Raw genomic sequence first — 19,441 nt, 5'->3', positions numbered from 1 at the left:
TCAGAATAGACCACTACTTTAGATCCTAACAGATATGATCTAAGTTTATCCAAAACGAAGACAACTGCAAGCAACTCTTTTTCAGTAGTGGTATAATTCAATTGTGCATCTAAAAAAGTTTTGCTCACATAGTAGATAACATGAGGAAGTTTGTCTACTTGTTGTCCCAAAACAACACCCATAGCATAGTCAGATGCATCATACATGATCTCAAATGGTAGAGCTAGTTTAGAGGATTCATAATAGGAGTTGAAGAAAGAAGAGAGCGAAGTTTATGGAAAGCTTCTAGGCATGATTCATCAAAGACAAACAGAATGTCCTTTGCAAGTAAATTACACAAAGGACGAGAAATTTTTCTGAAATCTTTGATAAAGTGTTGATAAAATCCGGTATGCCCAAGAAGTGATCGCACTCCCCTTACGGAGGTAGGATGAGGCAATTTAGAGATCAAATCTAGTTTGGCTCTATCAACTTCAATACATCTCTATGAACCATAAAATGACTCTTCTCCTAACTAAGAATAAGATTTGTTTCCCTATAACACTGAAGCACTAGGGATAGCTGTTGGGGAATTTTTTTGAAAGTGGATCCAAAAACAAATAAGTCATCCATAAATACCTCTAGAAGCTTTTCAACCATATCCGAAAAGATAGACATCATATACCTCTGGAATGTTGCTGGCGCATTACACAAACCGAAAGACATCCGTCTATCTGCAAATGTACCGAATGGACAGGTGAAAGTAGTTTTCTCTTAATCCTTAGAATCAATGGCCACCTGATTATAGCCAGAATATCCGTCTAAGAAACAGTAATAACTCTGGCCTGCCAACCACTTTAGGATTTGATAAATGAATGGTAATGGAAAATAATCCTTCCTAGTAGCGGAGTTGAGTTTCCGATAAGCAATACACACATGTCATCCAGTGATGGTGCGCTGTGAAACTAATTTTCCTTCAGAATTCTGAACTACTGTAATACCTGACTTTTTAGGTACTACTTGAGTAGGACTCACCCACTTGTTATCTGAGATGGGGTAGATTATTCCCGCATCTAGTAACTTCATAACTTCCTTTATAACCACCTCCTTCATATTGGGATTCAATCTTCTTTGGAGTTCCCGAGATGTTCGGGAATCCTCCTCCAAATGAATCTGATGCATGCAAATTGTGGGGCTAATTTCTTTTAAATCAGTCACACTCTACTTAATAGCCTTTTTATTTTGCTCAAGAACTTTTAAGGGACTGCTTTCTTGTGAACTTGTGAGATTGGAAGCAATGATCACCAAGAGGGTGTCATTTAAACCCAAAAAAAACATACTTGAGCTTGTCTAGTAGTGGCTTAAGCTCAAGCTTAGGTGGAGACTCTGATGAAGGAATAAGCAAAATACTAGAAAGTGGACAAAAAGTATCAAGTTTAGATTTCCGCGGAGGAAAATATGTGATAGGAGTGGAGTTGAACAAGGAATTTACTTCAGAAATTAAAGATTCGATATCGAAGTCCTCATTATTGAAGTGATTGTGACAAACTTCTAAAGGATCCTTGGATATAATAGTTGGGAGTGATTCCTCAACCAACTATTCGATAGCATCAAGGAAGAAGCATTCACTATCATCGTGGGGATGATGAATAGCATTGAAGATATTTAGCTTGACTTTCATATTCCCAAAAGATAAATCCATGGCTCTAGTCCTACAATTAATGCAAGCATTCGCTGTGGCAAGGAAAGGACGCCCAAGAATAACTAGAATATACTTTTTTGAATCGTGGACTGGTTCTATATCAAGAACTAAGAAATTGACCAAAAAATAAAACTTGTCCACCTTTATGAGTACATCTTCAACAATACCTCATAGTTGTCTGACAGAACGGTCAGCAAGCTGTAGAACAACCGACGTAGGTTTTAACTCTCCCAGACCTAAATTCTTATACACTGAGTAAGGAATAAGATTCACACTTGCTCCTAGATCAAGAAGTGCTCACTCTATCATATTTTTTCCAATGATGCAAGAAATTATAGGAGCACCAGGATTTTTAACCTTAAGAGAAGTGTTATACTTGAGAATAACACTAACTTGCTCGGTGAGACAAATTTTCTTAGGAACTTGGCTTTTTAATTTTCTTTTTAGAGTGCATAAGTCCTTTAAAAATTTGGAGTAGGCAGGGATTTGCTTTATAGCATCAAGAAGAGGCAGATTGATTTTAACCTATTTAAAGACCTCCATTATATCTTGAATTTTCTCCCCTTGCTTGTCAAAGTAGGAGGGTTCCTTGAGACGTTCAGGATAAGGCATTCTTGGCTCATAAGCTGTCTCAAGGTTGGGAGTAGATGAAGAAGTGACTTCAACTTTAACTCCTTTGGTAGTTTGTGGAATGGAATTTGAGGGAATATTCTTGGGATGTGGATTATGAATGATAGGATTAATGGGAACCCTAAGCCTCTCTTTTTCTTCCTGTCCTTTCTTAGCTTGGTTAACAACCACTTTACCACTCTTCATTATAGTAATAGCCTGAGCTTGATCATAATGGACACCTAAAGAATGGGTTTCATCACTCTTGTAAGTTTGCCTTTTCGGGTTGGCTACTGGCTGACTAGGCAGCTTTCCATCCTCTCTTTGAGATAGAGTACTCACTATTTTCCTAACTTGTGTCTCTAGCTTTGCTATGGCTTATGAATGTGAATAAAGAAGTTGGGTATTTGCTGTAAGATCAATGAGAGCATTAAGTACTTATTCCTCAAAAGCAGAATTTCTAGGAGGAGGTGAAAGATTAGGAGCTTGAGCTCCCATGGCTGCCGCCCAAGAGGGTGAAGAAGATGATGGAAATCTGCCTTTTTGACTTAAGACCCCCTATTTATAGAAAATCTCAAAAAGTGCCCCGAAAGGGCCCCGCCGGGTCCGAAAAAGTGAAATTTGAGCAGAAGTGCTCAAATGGTGAAACTCCATGAATCAAAAAGATTCAAAATGAGAAAATATGAACAATAGAATAAACGGCGTCAAAAATTGAGTCCCGAGCAGAGAGATATGTCCCAAACAAGTTCGGCGGCAACCGGGTCGAAAAACCCTGAAACTAGATTAAAATGACCAGAAGGAAATTCTATGAGTACATGACTTGACAAAATGTGAAAATGAATCCTGTACGAGGATCCAGGCTAAAAATAAGGTATTTTGCAATAACTTTTGATAATTGCACAATGGCCCCTACAAAAAGGGTTAACTACAAAACTGCCCTAGAATGAAACTATCTTCCAAAAGATATTTTCTTAGATACCCCTGAAATATAATATTTTCAAAAGATATTTACGAAAAACACCTCAAGAAAAGAAGAAGTTTCTAAAGAATTGTGCATCCATGCCCCTGTGGACACTAGGAGCAACTAAAGTACTGTACTGTAAAAGTAAAGTTACGTATTTTGTGGAAACCACTTAGAATGAAGGTACGTGAAGTTAAAAACCAACTCCGAACACAAGGAGTGAGATTATGCCAACCAATTGACAAACGGGAAAAAGGCAAAATAGGGAAGAGGACAAAATAGGGAAAAGGACGAAAAGTAAATAGTGTCGAAAAACGAAAAATGTGGAAATGACTTGGTCCTCAAAGGAAGTTGTTAATCCAATGAAAAGAGTCTTAAAAACCATTTCCGAGCACTCAAGACGACACTAAATGATGAGAAACCGAACTTAGAAAAGGAATTTCAACAAAAAAAAAAAAAATTCATCCGTAAAATTCTGAGGAAAAAGGAAAGAAAGGAAATGACCGGGTCATTATAGATTTCAACATCGATCTCAGACCTTCCCTCTCTTCCATCACTGTTTTACCTTCTTCCATACCTCCGGCAACTCTCTAGTGACATCCCGCGACTTTAAAACTCCTTTTTCGCCTTAGATCTCATCTCACCCTCTATGTCTCCACTCCTCTCATTCGATTTGCTAAGTTTTGGGTTTTATTTTTAATTTTGAGCTACAAATTTGAGTTGTCCATGTTTTCCATGTTCAGATCTAAGGCATCTATGTTTTATTGTTGCCATTTTTGAAGCTTTACAATATATATATATATATATATGTATATATATCTTTGTATATATTTGTTCTGATTTTGATTTCGGGGGTCTCGTGCCAATTTAAGTGATCAATATTGACTTGTTGAGGTGTGAAGGGGCCCTACAAGCTTGCTCGAGTGCCCCCGTGTTGTCCACGTCACAGATCTGTGACTGTTCATATTTTTACAGCAGTTCGATCGATCACAGTTGTGCTCTAATCGATCAGAGAAAGATCGATCTCAATCAAGTCCTGATCGATCCAACCTGGATCGATGTCATCTTTTCCTGATCAATCAAATTTCAATACTTTGCATATTCATATCCCTGCACCCTCTACAGTGTTTATGATAGTTTATTTATGCCCAATGCTTGTGTTTTCCACATTGGATGCATTCTATACTTATAATGTTAGCATGATTCACTTGTTTGAACATTTGATGTCTATCCTTGGCTACAGTATCACTTGCATAGATTCATGTAATAATTTCTGAGTTGTCTATCTTAACTTGACAAACATGTTTCTATATGTTGTGCTTTAATTTTATATTTCATATGCCATACCTGTTACTGCTTCTAGTTACAAGACAGTTACCTGTCGACAGTATAAGCGTATAATGAGACCGTGCTTAGAGGAGCATGCAGAGCCTTCCCATTCTCAGGAGCCTGAGGAGCCAGCTCCAATTCAGTCCGAGCACTCCTCATCTTCTGCTTTTGTATCCTCATCGGCAGATAAGGCTGAGCATACATCTTCTCCTTCACCACCACAAGCACAACATGGCCAGGTCTGAGATAGACTTATCAGGAGATATTCATGCCTTTTAGTGGCGCATGAGTCTATTTTTGACACTGTTTTATTCTCCCGGTCGATTCTGACCAGGGCAGCTTATGATGAGATTGATCGGTGTGGCATTTCGGCTATTTTGGCTCCGATGACTTACCCGGTTTACCCACGGCTCATTCGGTTGTTCTACCAGAACATCTGGCCAGCCCCGAGTAATCTATCTAAGTTGCGGACTACTATTGATAGCCATCTCATCCGCATTATAGTCGAGACATTAGCCACGTCTTGTCTGTGCCTACATGTCTACCCTCTAGATCTTGATTATCCCATGCTGAGGAGGCCATCTGATGTAGACATAGTCGTTGCCCTGACTGGCCCTTACAGTGCCGGTGAGATATTTACCACCCAAACTTATTTGCCTGACGATCTATGGTTCTTTGACTCGGTCTTGTACCGAAATATATTTATGGTGGGCCATAAGATCTAGTGGCGCTCGGATTTTCTGGTGGCTTTCTACGCCTTCTATACAGGTCATTAGCTGTCTATTCCTACACTCTACTGGAGTGTAATAATGAAACTCTACACAAATTACATCACCAAAGCCAAGCCCAAGCGGGCCAAGTTCCTCCCCTTTGCACATCTGATCACTCAGATTCTTCGAGACCAGCACTATCCTTTTCACCCGGAGAAGTATACTGAGTCAGGGGCTTACCACTATGGCAAGAAGGACTGGAATAAGAGCTACAATGCTCTTATTTGCAGCTTAGAGGAGGAGGCAATTGAGGAAGCAGCAGAGTTAGAGGAGGACGAGGTAGCAGCAGCAGCAGCAACAGTAGATCTAACAAACGAATATACGGCTGTAGCATATATGGAGATTAACTTGGAACAGCAGCCTCCAGAGGAGTCACCCCATCACTCTCCGGCAGGGTCGCCAGTACACTCTCAGGAGCAAAGTCAGGATGTGCATCATTCTCCTGATCTAGTCATCCCTGACGCTACAGCTCAGACACCCAGCCTAGGAGAGCGTATCCAGACCTTGGAGGATGCGGTTGTCTCTCTCCGAGTAGATATATCCACTCTCTCTACGGACGTTCTGACTATGCTATAGGGCATTTCCAGAGATATCCGGGGATCACGCCCCACTTGCCCGACTTCCTCTGCTTGATCTTTATACCTCTCTATCATTCTTATATATCTGTGATACTCGACTATTTTTTATACTGTTATTATATTTTTACGGCCAGTCTGTTGGCTCGATGCTGTGATGTACATTATACTCTTTTTATTTTCCTATCTTATGCATGATTTTTTGGATATCTGGTTATTACATTGCTATATTTATCTGTGATTGACTCTATTATCAGGTGCATCCTAGTGACTTCTGTGAGAGAGTGCTGCCCAAATTTTTTAGGACCATCTCTATTCCTCTCTCCTTAGTTCATTTATTATCCCATTTACACTTGCATGCCCACTGTGCACTCTGATTATCCCCTTTGTTATTTGATGAGGTTTTATCTCAGTGCCATCTTTTCAGGACCACAGTCAGTCCCAAGTTTTTTTTTTTTTTTTTTGGGGGGGGGGGGGGGGGGGGGGTTATACCACCCACTTCAAATATTTGTGTCCCAGACATTTTTTGCCATAACTACACTGCTATGCTCTTTCCTTTTGTTCTCTTTGTACATTGAGGACACTGTGCCATTTAAGTTTGATGGTAATGGGTGTTCTTTGTAGTGTTTGTTTTCAATTCAAAATTTTGAGCATGACTTGTGTATTTGAGGGATTTTCTATGATTGGTCCATGACTAGCTATGATTTTGATCTTTTGAGGACTATATTGCTTAGAATTTAAAAATTGCTTGACTTGAGAGTCCAATACTCCTTGTATGCCTTGTGGATGCCCTTTAGGAGTAAATTTTTTGAAAGATTGATATCATGCTTGCACTTGTGATCCACATCATCCTGATTTTGTGATTGTTTTGAGATTCACTCTAGGATTCTACACTAGCATTCATTTGTGGGGTACATGCTTTGTTGATTATTGAAATGGTTATATCCCAATAAAGATAGTAGTGCATTGAAAACTTTCATTCTTGATAAAGGTGGATAACAAACCCTTTTCATTGAGTAGCCGGGATTCAAGTCTCATCAAGCATTGAATTTCTCTCGCCAAAAGGTGGAGGGCCCAAACACTAGGTTAATAATTGAAAAAAAAAAAGAAGATGTTACAAAAGCAAATAAAAAAGTGAGGACTTCTCTCAAAAGGTGCGAAATGAAAAATGATTAGATGGAGGTTGTTTTGATTTGTAGCCTAGTTGATTTGAGCTTGTAAGTCCTTAGGGGTGTTTAAACACCTAATGCCCTAAAGCCGTCTGGCTTAGGAGTCATTGACCTAATGCTCGACCTCATGGATTGCTAGAAAGCTTAATAGATCAACACATTGCACTATGCTTCCATTTTTTATCCTTAATGTAGTTTATAAATAAATAAATTAAAAAAAAAAGTGAGTGAAAAGAATAAGTGCACCTAGTTGAATAAAGTTTTAATAAAAGGTCGACTCTTTGTCTTGATGATCGGTACTAGATTTGTATGCTAGTTTGAGGGTAAGGATGTGATCATTTCTTTAGTTGGCTTAGATAGCAATATATTTGATGTCGGTCCACTCAAAAAGGATTATAGAGTTGTTTTGATTTGAATGATTATTTTCTTGATGTGTGGAGGACCATACTTGCCTACTTGATGTTGAGATTTTTGGAGATTGCTTGGAAATGGTTGAAAAATTGCATACTTGAGGTAGTTTTCTCCCAATGCTTGTTTGCAATATTGGTGCCTCTTTTGTGAGAATGAGCTTAATATTTGTGGGTATCATTTCTCGAACCCCTCACGAGACTTCACTCACCTAAGGGTTTAAAGGGCTTGTTGCATGTGCTAAATGCAATCTTATTCCCTATGAAAGTAGCGTTATCCATTTATTGCTTTTCTAGTCCATAGTTTTATAGTTGTTGATTTCATTCCTTTACTTTATAGTTCATTGCTAGGGACTAACAATATTTATGTTTGGGAGTGTAATGAGCGCTAAAAAGTGTGTATTTAAATCCCTTAAGCTTGGGTATTCTAGGACCTTTACTATCTTATTTTTTCATTTTAGACTAATTTCATGTTATTGTCCTTTTCAGGCACTTATCCCCAAAATAAGTCAATTCAGCCAAATTAGAGCCTAAAAGAAGCAATCTTAAGCTGAATGGAGAAAAGGAGTAAAGTGGAAACAAAGTGGAGGAAAACTGCAAGTTTTGATCGATCTCACTTATCTTCGATCGATCTCGCACTGATCGATCCAGCCTTACCAAGATGGATCAAACCCCTTGTCCTTATGCTCAAGAAATCACCATTTTCGATCGATCCAACTTTTCTCAGATCGATCAAACTTCCTTGATCTTATCTCCACCTACCACTTTTGTCTTTTTGTGATGACCCTGGTTTTTAGGCCAGCGTGTCTTGTGATGAACCATAAGGATGATTCGATAACGGATCTGAAATGCGGAAGCAAAAATAGAAAATAAGACTCTAAGAAGTCAAAGTGACCTTCCATGAGGTCCTGAAACTCAATGAGAACTGATGCGAGAGCAAAAGATCAAAAATATGACAAATAAGCCCCCAGGGGCAAAATAGTTATTTCTGAAAAATGTGGATTTGGGTGCCACCGAGCACATCATTGGAAAGATAACAAAAAAATAGTCAGGATGGACTCAAGAATCGTATGATTCGGAGTCCGGATGAAGGAGAAACGGCCTGATGAAGAAAAATGAGCACTTAAGGCTAAAAGGGTGCACTGATAATTATCCAGGAAGATCCGGGTGCAACCGAGCACACCGTTGGAAAGACAGCGAAAAATTAGTCAAGTTAAAAAAAAATTCACTTGAATCGGAGTCTGGACGAAGGAGAAAAGCCCAAAAGAAGAATTGACGTCGTGGCGGCCTGACGAGGGGTCCATGACGGCCCCCATGCGCGCCCATGCGCACACCCATGCATGCCGCGTGCGCGCTGGGCGCACACACGGCTGCCAGCAGCCCAAAAGTTGCTACGTGTTTTTTTTTTTTAAAAAAAAAAACAGAACAGAGGCCGAATTTGGAGGCCTAGATGAATTTTTTTGCAAAAACACAAAGAAGAAACCCCCCTCAAAATTGAATTTTCTACATGACTCGCGAGAGAATTAAAAAAAAACACAATGTATATTTCCTGAAATGCCCCTCCATGAAATCTGGTCATGGAGGTCCAAAAAGCTACTAAATTGAAAAACTGAGAGCTGAACTTCGTAAGCGATTTCTGATATCAAGACGACATTTTCTGGAAAAACACGGAAAAGAAACCCCCCCCCTAAAATCATGTTTTCTATTCAACCATGTTGAAAGAAGAAAATAAAACCATAGTGACAAGTCTATAATGCCCCTAGATCAGAATATGCAAAAAAAGTACGAAATGAATTCACAAGAGGCTCAAATCACCAAGGATGAGGTTTTTCCCGGAAACGACCATGCACACAAATGTAACTTACCTATTTGGATGTGCTACAATAGTCCACGACTTAAAAATACCACCGATGCAAAATTTGACTCCCCAACGGGTAAAAAGGCAAAAATGGAACTTGGAATGAAAATTAGGAATCCAAAAATACAAAACGGGATCAAATGACCGTTTGGCCCTTGGCCACACTTCAAACATGATTTATGAGATCCTATGAAAGAATGAGAATATAATTCCCACACCCGATGCAACCATGGTGAAGCAATGACTTGCGATTTTTCAAAATTTTCACAATATTTCATGAAGTTAAAAAGTACATAGAATACAATATAATAGTCATTGGCCTCCGGCCTCATCTCATACATATCAAATACATTGAAAGGAGTGTACTTAAGTACACATTACATACATGGAATCAAATATACATATTTTGACATATAAGTCTACAAAATGACATTTCATGCTAACATTTGCATGAAATGGAAACTTGAAAGCTACACGACATCCAAGGAATGCTAGGTGTCACGAACCAAGTCTTCGTACCTAAAATATGCCCCAGTATCATAGGGGTGAGTAACACAAAGCTACTCGTAGGAGATGAGTATGCATCGACGTAGCATTTTACAAATTTATCACCTTAAGGTGAAACATGTCAAAGGGGTACATGCCACCTAACATCTAGGTCAAAGTGAGACTCAGGGCGCATCCTAAGCTATCATGGAGCATAAGCAATAAGAATCATGATACATATACACATATGAAACAAGTTAAGTTTGGGATAATCCAAAGAACAAGATAAAAATTATACACGGAATCAAGAATAAGGCATAATATCTATGCAAGTATACAAGGATGGAACATTCCATATAACGTCACAATAAGTATGCTCGGACATATGTTAACAAGAATTACATTATTGATGCAATTAACATGAAAAGGAGTATACTTGAAATCACGAATGGGGTATAATATCTATGTTCCAATTGAATCTATAGGATCAATCCTAAACAACATTAGAATATCAAAACACAAATTACAATTTTAATGCCATCTAACCAACATTAGAACTTCTAATACAACGCGTAAAGTATGATTTCTCTAAGTTAACATCTTGCAACTTAAAATGAAAAATCAACAAAGAAACAACAAGTCACAACATCATCTAGTTATCAACTTGAAATGAAATGCGAAATCAAATAAAGTGGATACTTGGACGTCACGCCGGATCAAACTGATAATGTGGTTACTTTAGGGTTACTAGCCCATGGGTAACCTCCCTATGTGCGCACTAGACTATATAGAGGGACTATCCCCCGTACTAGAACCACGTCCTAGCCGTAGCCAAACAACGACATTCCTAAGTTTTCAAAATCAACAAGTTATGCAACAACGTATATATCAGCATGTATATACAAGATAATCAACTATCTACCATGCACAACCAAATTTGGAAACCTATACAATACATGCTCTAAGTCCACAACTAATACGATATGATGGATGTCAAATCTTCAGTGTGCGATTCGTTACACGCAATGCATGAAAGATGTTAAATACGAAGTGTGCAAATCATTACACAAGGCAACAATATATTCATTAACGAAAACATATTCTCATGAGTATAAACATACCAACTATGTTATCCAATACTCAAAACATAACCAAATGAATATACAACAAGTCCAAGTCCATGATTTGAATAAAGAAATCACTTCTAAAACACAACTAGATCATGGAGCAAATTGATAGAATTTAAATAGATAAACACAATGAAATTCTCTAAATTCCGATTCAATTCCAAATAACCTCAATTTAATACATGTTAAAGGACATGGCATGGTCATCACCTATATCCATTCTAAAACTCAATTAGGTTGTTGGAACAACAAAGTAGAACTTTAATTAAATCATGCTAATTTAAATCCCAAGGTTCTAAAACAACTTATAATAGTCCCAAATTAATATATGCTAGTAAACAAGTCAGGATCAATACAATTATCAAGTTAAAAACTTAATTAAGCTAAGGGGACCATTAAATAGATTTTAATTAATCTTTTAATTAAAATCCCTGAATTTTCAAATTTAACCAAATGCTCTCAATTTAACATATCTTAGAGAACATGCCAAGGACTAATGTAATATCACATTACAAGTTTATTTCATTCAATTTACGACCATGTGAATTAAACTTTCACTGAAGTTAAATATAAAATAAAAGTTGCAATTCTCATGCAATTAATCCCAATTTAAGATATGTGAACAACCATACCAAAGCCTAATTTTCTAGCATGCCACAAATCAATTCCAAGTTGTATATCACCATGAAGATTAAATCTTAAACAAGGAAATTAATTAAATGAAAGGTTTCAAAACCTCACCGAATATTCTAAATCAAATATATGTGCAACTATATGGCATGTAGATCAAGAATATCAAGTCGGAATTCAAATGGAGTGAATAGTGCACTCTGGACAAATTACTTTATCAAGTTAATTAATAATTACTAATTTTTCAAAACAATTCCGATTTCTCTCAATTTAATCTATGTTGAAGAGCATGCTAGGGCCTAATATAATATGCTAACACATATTGATTTCAAGTTAGTTAAGGCCATGTGAATTAATCTTTCACCTAAGATAAATATTAAATAAAAGCTTTAGTACTTATTTAAATGCCCTAATTTTAATACACGACAATGAGCATATCATGGGGCAATATAATATCATGCGACATGTTTAAACTAAGTCACGAGCAACCGGAAAAATTAGATCCCGTACAAGAAAAATAAATAATAAAATCTCTAGATTTTATATTTAATCATGCAAACAAGTAGTATAAGCATAACAAGCATGCTATATAATAAGAATTTAAACCTTGAACATCCCCTACCTCAATTTGAGATGAAAATCTCAAATCCCCACTGAAAAAAAAAGTGTCCCGAATTCGCCGAAACCGAAGGGTTTTGTCGGGGACAACACGATCTACATGAATCCGAAGGAAGCCCCATGAAAATCACAACTTGACCTCAAACCCAAACTCAAGAAATGGTCAGAAATGAATTCTAATAAGGGGGAATGATAGAACACATCGAGGGGAACAAAAAACGTAAAAGCCGAAGACTTTTCACTTAGCAAAAGTAAATCAAAGGAGGAGAGAGAAGGTGGCAACTCCATGGACATCCATGGCGGCTTTAGGTCGTGCATGGAGAGTGAGGAAGATGAAAAATGAAATATCTCATCCCCCTTTTATAGAAATCTCAAAAAGTGCCCCGAACGAGCCCCGCCAGGTCCGGAAAAGTGGATTTTGAGCAAACGCGCTCAAATAGCAAAACTCCATGAACAAAAAAGATTTAAAATGAGAAAATATGAACAATGGAAGAAACGGTATCAAAAACCGAGTCCCGAGCAGAAAGTTATACCCCGAACAAGTTCGGCGGTAACGGGGTCCAAAAACTCTGAAACTAGAGAAAAATGACCAGAATAGAATTCTAAGAGTCCACGACTTGACAAAATATGAAAATGAATCCCGTATGAGGATTCAGGCTCTAGACTAGACATTTCGCAATAACTTTCGTTAATTGCACAATGACCCCTACAAAAAGGGTTAACTGCGAAACTGTCCCAAAATGAAAATATCTTCCAAAAGATATTTTCTTAGATACCCCCGAAATAAAATATCTTCAAAATATATTTATGAAAAACACCCCAAGAAATGAAAAAGATTTTGAAGAATTGTGCATCTATACCCCTGTGGACACCGGGAACAACCAGAGTACTTTCTTACAAAAGTAAAGATACGTATTTTGAGGAAACCACTCAAGATGAAGGCACGTGAAGTCAAAAACTAACTCCGAGCATGAGAAGTGAGGTTGTGCCAAAACTGAGAAACGGAGATAAGACAGACTAGGGAAAAGGATGAAATAGCGCATAGTGTCAAAAAACGAAAAATATGAAAATGACTAGGTCCTCAAAGGAAGTTGTCAATCCATGGAAAAGAGTCTCAGGAACCAATTCTGAGCACTCGAGATGACACTAAGCGACATGAAACAGAGCTCAGAAAAGAAAATTAAACGAAAAAAATTCATTCGTAAAATTTCAGGAAAAAGGAAAAGAAGGCAAATGACTGGGTCGTTACACTTTTTCCCAAAATATCCCGAAATTATCTCAGATTTGTCTGTATTCCATAAAGGCGCCGCCTTGATTTGATCAATCCTGCCAACATTCAATGGATCTCATCAATGTTCGATTGATCTCATCAACTTTCGATTGATCGAACCCTCTCAAATGTGAAATAAAACAGAGTCCATCTCATTAAAAGATGGCTCATAATGCAATCATTTAAGGGGCCTAGTGCATTAGTCCAGACCATTGGGTGTGACACTTGAGCTACCTATATAAGGATTTTGAGCCATTTTACAAAAAAAAGGAGATTGATATCTATCTATACAATCTTGGAGAGAAAGAGAGAATGAGAGGCTAGAGATTAGAGACACACACACCATTTGGGAGCTTTTCCATCCGTCTAGAGTTTCCATTAAGAAGAAGATCATTCCTATCATGGAGATAGCCCTTGAGGGTTGGATGACTACATCAATGAGTGGCTAAACATCTTCTTGGGGCTAGAGTTAGCCCTAAGCATGCCTTCTAGACCTTGATGTTTTGTATTTTGAGGGGATTTGTGTTGTAATTCTTGTCTTGACACTTGGTTTATATATGAATCTTGTTTTTACAAAGATTTGTGTGATTTAATACTTTCAATTGATCATTTCATTATATTCATATATCTATGTATGCTTAAATAAATGTTCATGTGTTTATCTCTAGTTTTTATGTTATTGATGCATGTCTATGTGTGTTAATGCTATAAATCTAGAGATTGTCAAGACATTGTGCTTTAATAGAATACTCTTATGGTTTACTTGATGGTTCATACTCATTTTTTGATGGATTGTGCCTCTTCCTTAGTTTAACTAGTTTAATTTTCATGTCTTTAGCTTAAATGTAGTGTAGTTGCATTATTTTATTAGATGGGAGGACAATCTATGCTTGTTGTTTGATGTTCCATGCTTATGAATATAAGTAGTATATTTTTATTTTTGATGTGTTTAGATTATGAGCTTAAAGGAAGGAATAATGGCTTAATTTGATATATTGTGCTAATCATTAGGTTGTCTAGACAATGTATACTTTATTAGTCATCCATGCTCGTTGATTCAACCAATCACACACACTCACTAAAATTGCAAAACATGATCCCCCTCATCCATTACATATTGAGTGTCTAGAATGGTGATGTTTGGTGGTGACCTCTAAGTCCGAAGACCCCTCTCTATCTTGTTTTCTCTTTCTTTTATCTACTTTGCTTGTTTTACATTGAGCTTGTTTAGTGGTGGTTGTCGCATACCTACCCAAAGTTTCTGCACTAAAAGATAATAGTGTAGAGCTATGATGAATGTGGCCAAGTTTTACATTTAGAAATTGCCACTACTACCTTTCACTAAAAATATAGTTAGGGCAAGTAGGGATCATCCCAAGGGATTGGTGGGTTGTACTAGATTGAGGAATCAAGATTAGGGTTAGTAGGTCGAGTGATCAAAAGATTGGTTGGTGGTTGAATTACACTAAGATGCAATTTAAACTAAAGTAGGCAATTAAATGTAAATGAGAGTAAATAAGAGAGAAATCTTGGGATTTAGAGATCACCACTAAGCATAACTTTTCTACACCCTTAATGAATGATTAATGAGGGGGAAAAACATGTATTGCAACAAAGTGTGTGTGTGTGGTTGTTTCAACAAGCATGGATGACAAATTAAGTATATATTGTCTAAGCAACATGGTGGATAGCACAACATATCAAATTAAGCCATTAATCCTTTATTTAAGTTCACAACCAAACACATCACAAGGTTATAGATATATGCTACTTGCTTTCATATGTATGGAACATCAAACAACAAGCATGGATTGTCCTCCCATTTAACATCTAAACTACAACTACACTACAATTAAGCTAATGACATGAAATTAAACTAATTAAACTAAGGGAGAGGTACAATCCATCAAGAAATGAGTATGAACCATCAAATAAAACACAAGAACATTCCATTAAGCACTATATCTTGACAATCTCTAGATCTATAGCATTAATACACATAGACATGCATCAATAACACAAGAAATAAAAACAAACACATGAACATCTATTCTAGCATACACAGACATATGGATAGAATGAAATGATCAATTGGAAACATTAAACCACATAAATCATTGAATAAACAAGATATATATATATAAAAGTGTCAAAACATGTATCATAATACAAATCCCCTCAAAAATACATAAATCAAGATGTAGAAAGCATGCTTAGGGCTAACTCTGGCCCCAAGAGGATGTCTAGTCACTCATGGATGGTGTCTTCCAACCCTCAAGGGCTAACTCCATGGTAGAGATTGCTCTTCTTCTTGGTTGATGGAAGAATTTCAAGCTTGTGTCTCTATCCTCCTCCTTTCTTTTCTTCCTTACTAAGATATGAAAATTGTGCCTCTCAAGTCTATCAAAAGTCTCTCCAAGATCTCTCTCAAAAAGTGGCTCTTATTCCTTATATAGGTAGGTCGAATATCACCCCAAATGAGCTGGGCTCGTACACCAAATATTCCTCCCAATGATTGGATATGAGACAACTTTTAATGAGCTGGAATTTGGATTTTCTCAGGATTTGGCAAGTTAGATCGATCGAACTTGTGGTGAGATCGATCGAACATGGCTGAGATCTATCGAATTGAAGCTGTATCGATCCTCTATGGCGGCTCCTTTTTGGATAAAAACAAATCTGAGATATTTTGAAGATATTTTTGGGAAAAGGACAAAAGTGGTTGGTAGGGTGGTACAGTTGGATAAGATCTAACATATGGATAAGGACAAGAAAGTTCGATCGATCAGAGAATCAAGTTGGATCGATTGTACTTTGAGATCTTTGAATAGGGACAAACATGGCTTAGATCCATCTTGAAGTGCTGAGATCAATGAAAGTTGGATCGATCGAACTTTTCTTAAGATCGATCGAAGTTGCTGAAATTCCATCCTTTGCTTCCTTTTGCTCTACTTTGCTCCTTTCTTTGATTCATCCCAGAATTGTTTCATTTCTGCTCTTATTTGGCTGAGTTAGGTTATTTTAGGGATAAGTACCTAAAAATGGAAATAACATGAAATCAATACAAAGCGGGAAAATAAGATAGATAAAAGTTCTACAATGCCTAAGCTTAAGGGGTTTAAATGCGTACTTTTCAGCGCTCATCACAGCCCCAAACTTAAATATTGCTAGTCCCTGGCAGTGAACTAGAAAGTAAATGAATGAAATAAATAACTATACAACTATGAACTAGAAAGCAATAAATGGATAATGCCGCTTTCGTAGGGAACACGATTACATTTACCATATGCAACAAGCCTTTTAAACCCCTAGGTTACCCCTAGTGGACGAGTGAAGTCTCATGAGGGTTTCCAGAATTGATACCCACAAACATTAAGTTCATTCTTACAAAAGAGGCACCAATATTGCAAACAAGCATCGGGAGAAAACTACCTCAAGTATGCAATTTTTCAGATATTTTCAAGCAATCTCCCAAAATCTCAACATCAAGTAAGCAAGTATGGTCCTCCACACATCAAGAAAATGATCATGAAAATCAAAGCAACTCTAGAATCCTTTTTGAGTGGACCAGCATCCAATATGTTGCTTTCTTAGCCAACTAAAGAAATAATCACATCCTTACCCTCAAACTAGCACACAAATCTAGTACCAATCATTAAGACAAAAAGTGAACCTTTTATTAAAGCTTTATTCAACTTGGTGCACTTATTCTTTTCACTCGATATTTATTTATTTATTTATTTATTTTTATTTTTATAGGATTAAAGATGGAAGCATGGTGCAATATGTTGATCTATTAAGCTTTCTAGCAATCCATGAGGTCGAGCGTTAGGTCAATGACTCCCAAACCAGACGACTTTAGGGCACTAGGTGTTCTAACACACCTAAGGGCTTACAAACTGAAATCAACTAGGCTACTATTGGTCCTATGGTTCTCTTAAGACTTGTTTTCCTGTTAATGTCAAAAAGCAATAAAAAGGTGTTGGTTCAGTGAGTTTAAATGCTTGTCCATCAGCATTGTGGGTTATTATATGTTATGGGGGCAGCAGTGCCATTTACATGAGTGTGGCAGATTCTTCTCTCCTCATTTAGCTAAATTGGATGTCTATAGCAGAATTCAGTATATAAGGATTCTGCAACAGGTGCTTACTGGGACAGTTTAGTACTTTCTAAGATGTATTCCATTAAGTCTCGTTTGCCTATTCAGCTGCATTGCACTGAAGAGTAGTACCTTAATCTACATTGTGATTAATACAACCTCAGCATATGTAGTGTACTACATGGTATATACAGCTGGTGCATGGGTGGTTTTTGAGCTGATCTGGTATATTCAAAAGTGTGACACGTGGTGGTGGTCCAGAAATATTGTCCTCCAATGATGCTACAGAGCTTAGAGGCTAAGCAAAGAAATGTTCTTCAGTGTACCCCAACTATATAGTGTTTTTCTGTTGGTGCATAAGGTGTCACTGTATGGTATGAAATCAAGGGTAATATTGTCCTTTCACTGAGAAAATGTCAGTAGGGCCCATGCATAATCATTGGTTGAAAGGTGACAGCTAGAGCTGAGATGAAATGCAGCCAATGATTTGCATTATTCTTTATATATGCTATTAAAAGAGTCTCTAGGGTTGGGAAGCCAAAAAGGATTACTGAGATTGTCATTGCAGCCAAGAACTCTCGAGAACAAATGTTGATCAATATTTTCTGAGCTAATTGATGATGATTCCAAGCTAGGAAAATTGATTAACTCATCTTCTGTGTGAATTCCTTCTACTGCAATACTGCTGCTGTTGAAATTACTGATGAAAGAGCTGGTTTGAGTAGTGAGATTTTGTTCCCTGCTGCTGTTGTCAGTTTTGAAGACTTTTACAGGTATAATTAATGTTTTCACATTGGCTCACTACCTGTTTTTGAACTGAAACATGCTAAAATGGATTTTGGACTTTTTGATCAGTTGTTAAGCTTGATTTTCTACTGTTTACTGTGATTCAAGTACAAAATGGTTATGGCTAGCTATGTTATAGACTATCTATGTCCTACCAAGTTTATTTTGATGAATCTCAGTTGTTGAAATTGACCATGATGCAAAATTTAGACAGTGCTTGATTGTGACCTTGCAAAACCCCTATTTCAGCATAGTAGTGTGTTGCTCAAGATCTGAGACTGAACCTTGATTTATATATTCATGCTATGCTTGATTGTTTAAAGTTATGAACATGAATAATTCAATGAGTCAAGACTGTGGAAGCTACTGGTGAATTGATCTCGAAGAGAAATTCCAATTTTACCCTTCAAACCCTAGTTACAGCAGTAGAGTGTTTTGGAGGCAGTAACTTGGTGTTTTGTGCTGAATGATTTGTTTTCACTTGTAGAAGATATTAAACATTGTATTTACAAACTTGTAATGATGTATGAGATGAGTTGTAAGAGCTTTGTTAGTCCTAGCAAGGGTGCTTAGGACAGGGGGAATGTGTATGTGTGCTGAAATCATCTAGTGTATGTATTGGTTGTGAAAACTAGCTTTCATTCTTGTGCTTGGGTGTGTGCAGAGGGTGAGATAGCTGAGTGTGTAACAAAATACATACAGCTAGTAGTGGACTTTATTGGCTAAAGCCAAGAACCAAGGTTTTCCCTTATTGGAAGGGTTTCCTTGTAAATCTGTGTTAATGCTTGAATGTGTATTATCTACCTACTTTGTTGACTTGTAAAAAGAAAGTTTAACCAATTCACCCCCCTCTTGGTTCAACAATTGGTATCAGAGCTTGGTCTGCATTTAAAGGTTCTAACAAGCCTGCAGCTGATCCTAGCTATGGATGAAGGTAAGTTATTAACAAAGCTCCTGGATTTGAAGGTTCTAACTATAGCTCATGGAAAACTAGAATGGAAGCCTTTTTGATGTCTTAATCCTATGATGTGTGGCATGCTGCTATGCATGGTGTTGTTATTTTGAA

Source organism: Cornus florida, unplaced genomic scaffold (assembly GCF_030987335.1).
Source record: "Cornus florida cultivar Cherokee Brave unplaced genomic scaffold, ASM3098733v1 CherokeeBrave_3.0.0_Hap2_Chr07, whole genome shotgun sequence".
NCBI classification, from domain to species: domain Eukaryota; kingdom Viridiplantae; phylum Streptophyta; class Magnoliopsida; order Cornales; family Cornaceae; genus Cornus; species Cornus florida.
Note: the sequence above shows the minus strand (reverse complement) of the source record.